The sequence below is a fragment of the Lactuca virosa genome, chromosome 3, assembly GCF_052849685.1.
Source record: "Lactuca virosa cultivar CGN04683 chromosome 3, Lactuca_virosa_CGN04683_v6, whole genome shotgun sequence".
Classification (NCBI taxonomy): Eukaryota; Viridiplantae; Streptophyta; class Magnoliopsida; order Asterales; family Asteraceae; genus Lactuca; species Lactuca virosa.
Window position 1 is genome coordinate 378,017,349 of NC_136428.1, and position 6,926 is coordinate 378,024,274.

The 6,926-nt window shown below is 34.2% G+C and overlaps 1 long non-coding RNA gene across 1 annotated transcript; it reads left to right on the plus strand.

Moving 5' to 3' along the window:
• The first annotated feature begins 3,665 nt into the window (after positions 1-3,665).
• LOC145163173 (uncharacterized) lies at positions 3,666-5,882 on the plus strand. The gene is made up of 3 exons (XR_013739627.1): positions 3,666-3,774; positions 3,876-3,962; positions 5,788-5,882. It is a non-coding gene; the product is annotated as an uncharacterized LOC145163173 (long non-coding RNA).
• Positions 5,883-6,926: the final 1,044 nt, after the last annotated feature.

Genomic DNA, 6,926 nt, shown 5'->3' on the forward strand with positions numbered 1-6,926 from the left:
TATGAAGAGTACATGCTACTTTTTGATGAGCCAGAGAAAGCCATCACCTCTGAAGCAAGAGCAGCTGATAACAAAGTAGACGAACTGAAAAAGATAATTGACGATGCTTTTAAAGAAATGGAAAGCGAACCTCAGAGTCCACACGAACCTCCAAAAGATAGCACACCATTGTAGGGGGAGGGTTCGTCTTCATGCTCTAAACCTGATTCGCCTTTCTAGGGGGAGAACCCATCTGTCACACCCCGGCCGAATGCGAAAATGCCGAGCTTGTGTGACGCCATCATGGTTCACAGTTATCGATTACATTGAACAGTATAACACAAATGTTATTTTATATTACAAAATATATTACATATCGTACTAGGTTTTTAGAATACAAGAAACCAAAAATTACAAGTAGTGCTTAATCATATAAGTACAATATAGATAAAAAGTGCTCTAATGATCCCATGAAGATTTTCCCAAAAGATTGATACAACCGACTTTTATTTTCCAGAGAATACATGTGATTTAAAAACGTCAACATAAAGTTGGCGAGTTCACAGGTTTGTATATTTGTATTAACATACTTTTTACTCCAAAGAATATTTTTATTGTATATAAGTATTTTCAAACTTATATTTGTATGTGTACTTTATTTCCAAAAGTACTTGTTCTATCGTATATAAGTATTTTCAACTTATATTTGCTTTTAGGCGTGATTATCAATGTTATATGAGTTCCCATAATCGAGCTACAAACGAGTTGTTGCCCCTCACGACGCTTCATCGGACGTCGTAGTGTTTAGACAGTTATCACCTGTGACTTGACCGTCGATCGTTGTAGCTAGCAACCGCATGTGGGGTGTCAGCCCGTATAGATCTATACATAACTCTCCCGCTCACTTAAGATTTAACGATTATAGGTAGGGGACTTTACTAAGTATTACACTTAGGTGATGAATGTGTCTCATGTAAACCCTTGAATGAGTAGCACTAAAAGCTGTAGTCTTATAACTTTACATGTTTATGTTTATCGGTTTATGTTATATAATTATAAAAAGATTTTTATAATTATACCATTAAATAATCTTGTAAAACTTTAAATAGGCAGAATAACTGTGTAATAAATTATTCATAGATTAACGACAATGCATAATATAATTTTATATTATGTAGGTATAATAACGTCAATGCATAATATAATTTTATATTATGTGGGCATAGTAACCAAAATGCATAATATAATTTTATATTATGTGGCCATAGTAACGGCAATGCATAATGCAATTTTATATTATGTGGGCATAGTAATGACAATGCATAATATAATTTTATATTATGTGGGCATAGTAACAGCAATGCATAATAAAAATTTATACTATCTGGGCATAGTAACGGCAATGCATAATATAATTTTATATTATGTGGGCAACATAACGACAGTGTTTACTAAATTTTATATAGGTAAACGACTGTTTTAACGGTAATTGTTATAACGATTATGTAACTAAATTATAAGCAATATAAACAATTTATGATTTATATAAATAAAAAATATAAAAACATGTATCCTACCCCGAAAAATGATAAAAAGTTTAAAATGGGTCCGTGAAACTCACCCTCGTAGTGTAGTTTGTTTAACAATAGTTCCTGTTTTTGGGAAAGTAGTCGAGCAGGACCTTGGGTGTGGGTAATTTGAAATTAATTTACTTTGATAGAAGTTACAGGAGTTCCATATATTTATACTAAAAGTTACACCGCCTCCAAACACATTTAAAATGTTCCTAGGTACTCATGCATAGTCATTGACACGTTATACTTATACATCAATTAAAATGCATGGAATATTTGGTTCAGACGTGTCTTCCTTCTTTATTTCTTATCCATGCATTAGGAAATAGCTTTCATATTTATCATATATGTATATATATTTATTTATTTTATGTATGATCCATTTAGTAATTAAATTGATTCAAAGTAAATATGTATATTTGAACGTAACTTACAAAAAGAAATAATCAATTTAAAATATAAGACACATAATATTACTTAGAAACAATATTATTTCATGACATGTCAAAATATATAGATGTATTTTCCAATTTAATAAATTCCAAACTTAAAGCTTTTATCAAAACTTTTAACAGAATGTGTAATACATTATTTTATCACTCGTCTAGATTTAATAAATAAAACTTATATAAATAATATCGGAACAAAATGTATTTGGAAATTTTTAGTCGAAAATAGGGATTTATAATTCATAATTTTCTCTTACGAAGTTAGATTTAGATGAAAATAAAAATACAAATTTTGTATTTTCATTAAAAGTTGTTTAAACGTTACAAATTAAGCCTATTACATTTGATTTACGTCGCGTTCGTAAGTCACACCCGTTAACTTAATTTTACTGTTGTCCCATTCTCCCACCGTTAAAAGAATTTCGTCCTGAAATTTAGCTAGTAGATGGAACATTGTTGAATAGTTATGTCACAACTAACATTTTTGGCTAGGAAATTCCATCCTCAGGTAAGCAATGACTATTGTGAGACTTGTGCTAACACATTTAAGTGTACAATATGATTCCTAATGAGCCATGTAGAGTTAGAATGCAAATCTCTCTATATATCTCAAATCTCTCCCAAATCTCTCCATGTATCTCAAATCTCTCCCAAATCTCTCCATGTATCTCAAAACTCTCTCAAATCTCTCCATGTATCTCAAATCTCTCCCAAATCTCTCCATGTATCTCAAATATCTCCTAAATCTCTCTATGTATCTCAAATCTCTCCCAAATCTCTCCACGTATCTTAAATCTCTCTCAAATCTCCCTATGTAATTTTTCCTTAGTCAAAATCAACTCAAACCGGAAGGAGAAAACTCGAAAGAACAAGCCCATTCCGGAATACACTATTCATTTTCGGAACCTCTCTTCTTGGTCTGGAACCCTCTTAGTCCGGAATATCTTCTAAGGAACCGGGAAGATTCGCATCTCGGAACCTCTCCCTGCTTCGGATCTTCTAATGGACTCCGGAATAAGTCTCTCATCCGGACTACCTCACTTCGGAACTTTCAGATTTGACTCCGGAGTTTCCCCAGCCGGACAATCTCACATGATCCGAACATGTTCTCTTAGAAGGCTATCCACTCCGGAATGCCTCGTAACTTCGGAACGCGCGCAGGAAAAGGACTCCGGATAGAGCCTGACTTCGCAACCCTCGACTCCGGAAGATACTGGCGACTCCGGAAATCTGAGAGGAGCTCCGGAACAATGGGCTTAACTTCAGTACTTATGCCTTGACCCCAGAATTTACTATTTGGCTCCGGATTTTTGCCCATTTCGGAACTTTTCATCATTTTGAGGTATTTTGACGTCGGGAATTCCTTCAAACTTGTACTTTTCCTAACTTAAACCCCTTAAACCTCTATTTTAAAAAAAATTTGATCACTTAAGATAATATTTAAAGATTTCAAAAGATATTATTTTAAACCATGAGAGGTGAATAAGACAAATGCCTTTGACTTTTTGATGCAACATCTCAACCATTTCCAAGGTGGTCACGGATAAACATGTAACATCATCCAGATCTCCAAGCACATGTCAAATCAACTTTATTTCCTCTATTTGTTTTAGAAGAACTCCTTTTTCCAGTCCCCACTCTTATCTCATTTCAATCCCTGGGGATTTCATATTTCCTCAAGAAATCCTTTCCTCACCCATTTAACAAACTCCCCTCAAGAGAAGTGGATTCTTCCAAAAATCTTTATCATCAAGGTGGTGCTTGGAGATTAGGTGAGCTATTTTGAAATCTCCTAGTATTTCTATATATTATTCTGTTAAAATCATCTTATTTACACACAAGATCCTATTTTAACCCTCTTAGAATAATCTAGGCTTCAAGGAGTTCAACAAGGGCATTCTAGTGCTTAGGATCAAGATCTCTTCACTACACTTGAAAAACATCACAAAACCAACTCAAGGTGAGCTTCATACCCCTACTTTTTCGAGATATCTATTGTTTTTGGGGGAGGATACAAGTCAAAGGTCTTGTGAAATCATCAACTATTTACTTGTCCATATTTTGCATGTTGTGATATTTGTGTTAAAACTCATGAAACTCCTTGTAGAAGCCCAAAATTCGAGATTTTGGTTAAGTCCCAAGAACTTAAACCATATTTCACAAACTATTGTTGGTTTAAAGTAAAAACTAGTATTTATATGAATTATCATTCATAAAATTTTACGACAAAAGTCACAAGGATTGTTCAAGGAAATTGTTTCAAACAAAAGATTGAAACTAATATTTTGAAGATATTAGGTTACGAAAATATTGATATATTGGGCTATTTTTCGTCCATATAAATAAATAAATATATATATATATATATATATATATATATATATATATATATATATATATATATATATATATATATATATATATATCATTTTTGGAACATGAAATGGATTTGAAGAATCATTGAACATCTAAATTTCTAAAGGACCAAAAATGGAATTTTTGGATAAACAAGGGCCTTTTTAAATATTTTATAAATATAAATCCAAAATGAACATTTTATAAGAATTTGGCCACTCTCAACGATGCACCTAGTCTTGAATTACTCATGACACCTTTAATTAATATTGGGTCATTTTTGATAATTGTAATTCAAAGTGTATTACTTTCCAATAAACGAAAACGATTGATCTAGTCAACGAGTATAAATATCATTGTTTATTTAATAAATAATGGATCTCAACGGTTTGCTCAAAAAGTTGTTAATATTCTAGTCAGACGAATCTCAAAAGTACCTAAATATAAAAATATTAGTGTACGTCTAAAGTCCTGTAAGGAGTTATAGCCAGAGTCTCCTGGAGGGAGAGCGGCAATTTGTGTATAGATCTATACGGGGTTGACACCCCGCACCTTCGCTGTTCGCTACAGCTAGACCGGCCAGTCTAGGGTGACAAATGTCTTTAAACAAAACGTGGGCACCTGAGAAACGCCAAAACGGGTCTCCGTCATATTAGTATGGTTGTAACGACTCAATAGAATATGTTATTGCATCTAGAAAATTTATGTAAGGAAAACCTCATAAATAAACTTTGGCACGTTGTGTTGACTGCCCTACGCATGGTAGTGATGGTCCACATTTGTTGTGTTGACTGTCCTTTTTCATTGCGCGGAATGTCCACAATCGCCATGTTGATTTTTTTCACCTAACAAGTAATAAAGTCTTAATACTGCTATTTTACAAATCAGAAAACACAGAATTTTATGGGGAAAACGTTTGTATACGATTTGAAAACGATAAACTAACACACACCCATGAAAGTATACACAATTGGAAACGGAACTTACAAATATTTTATAGCAGAAAATATAGGATTTTCTGGAGTAAACGATTTTATACGATTTCGATAACGATAAACTAGAACGCACACTCAATTATACCCGATAAGGAAAAAGAAGATTTACAACTACATCCTTTTTGAAAATAGAGGATTTTCTGGAAACTGTTGATTATTACTACTCAAAAGAACTATTCTCGAACACAGCTCGCCTTTACAAATTATACTACTTTTCAAAATCACTCCTAATAAGGATGAACAAAAAGTAACGACATGCATGCATATATCCATGATTTTCAGAGCAAGACTTCAAACGATTTCATAGAAAATATCGGATTTTCTGAAAGTACAATGAGAACGATTCTAAACAAGTGCAAAACCATTTTATACAAAAATGCTTATGAATTCACTAACTTTTTAGTTGACGCTTTTCAAAATGACTTATATTCTCAGGGATCTAGTAAGCAGGTAAAAAGAGACGCGGATGCAGGACTATTTTGCAGTAGTTTGCGATTTTTCCATTTATGTCTCTTTTGTGTAATTTGAAGGACAAATACAATATGTAAACAACATAAGTTTGTTATCTCAATGTATGATGTTTGGATTGCTCTGTTTCATTTCTGTTTCATTTATATTCAATTGTTATGATATTGCACAATAAAGTCACCCGCCTCCGGACGTTTCCGCCGTCTGGTCCGGGGGTGTGACAAGTTGGGGGTACATTCTTTTCATTTCATCCTCGCGTACCCAGGTAAACTATGGTCCTCGTCTAGAGTTCCGTCGAACTTTTACTATGGGGATGCGGCTTTGTTTGAGTTTCTTGATTTCTCGGTCCATGATCTCGACGGGTTCTTCTACGAAAATAAGTTTCGCGTTGATTTGGATTTCGTCAAGTGGAATTGCAAGAGCATCATCGGATAAGCACTTCTTGATGTTGGATACATGGAAAACGTCATGTACATTGCTGAGTTCATGAGGTAATTTGAGTTGGTAGGCTACATGACCAATTCTTGCAAGAATATCAAAAGGGCCTATGTATCTTGGATTAAGCTTTCCTCGTTTTCCGAACCTTATGACGCCTTTCCAAGGAGAGACTTTTAGCATAACTCGATCTCCGACTTGAAATTCTAGAGGTTTACGTCTCTTGTCGGCATAACTTTTCTGACGATCTCGTGCAACCTTAATTCTATCACGTATGTGGACGATTTTCTCAGTCGTTTCATGTATGATTTCTGGACCAGTAAGTAGTGTATCGCCTGCATGATTCTTTGCTAGTTGGGTATCACCTAATTCTGCCCAACATATTGGTGATCGACACTTGCGTCCGTATAAGGATTCAAATGGTGCAGCTTTAATGTTGGTGTGATAACTGTTATTGTATGAAAACTCAATCAGAGGAAGATGAGTATCCTATGTGCTTCCAAAGTCTATCACACACGCTCGGAGCATGTCTTCCAATGTTTGAATGGTCCTTTCACTTTGACCATCGGTTTGTGGATGGTAAGCTGTGCTCATGTCAAGGCGTGTCCCCAAGGATTTCTGTCATGATTGCCAAAATCTTAAGGTGAATCTACTATATCTATCAGAGATGA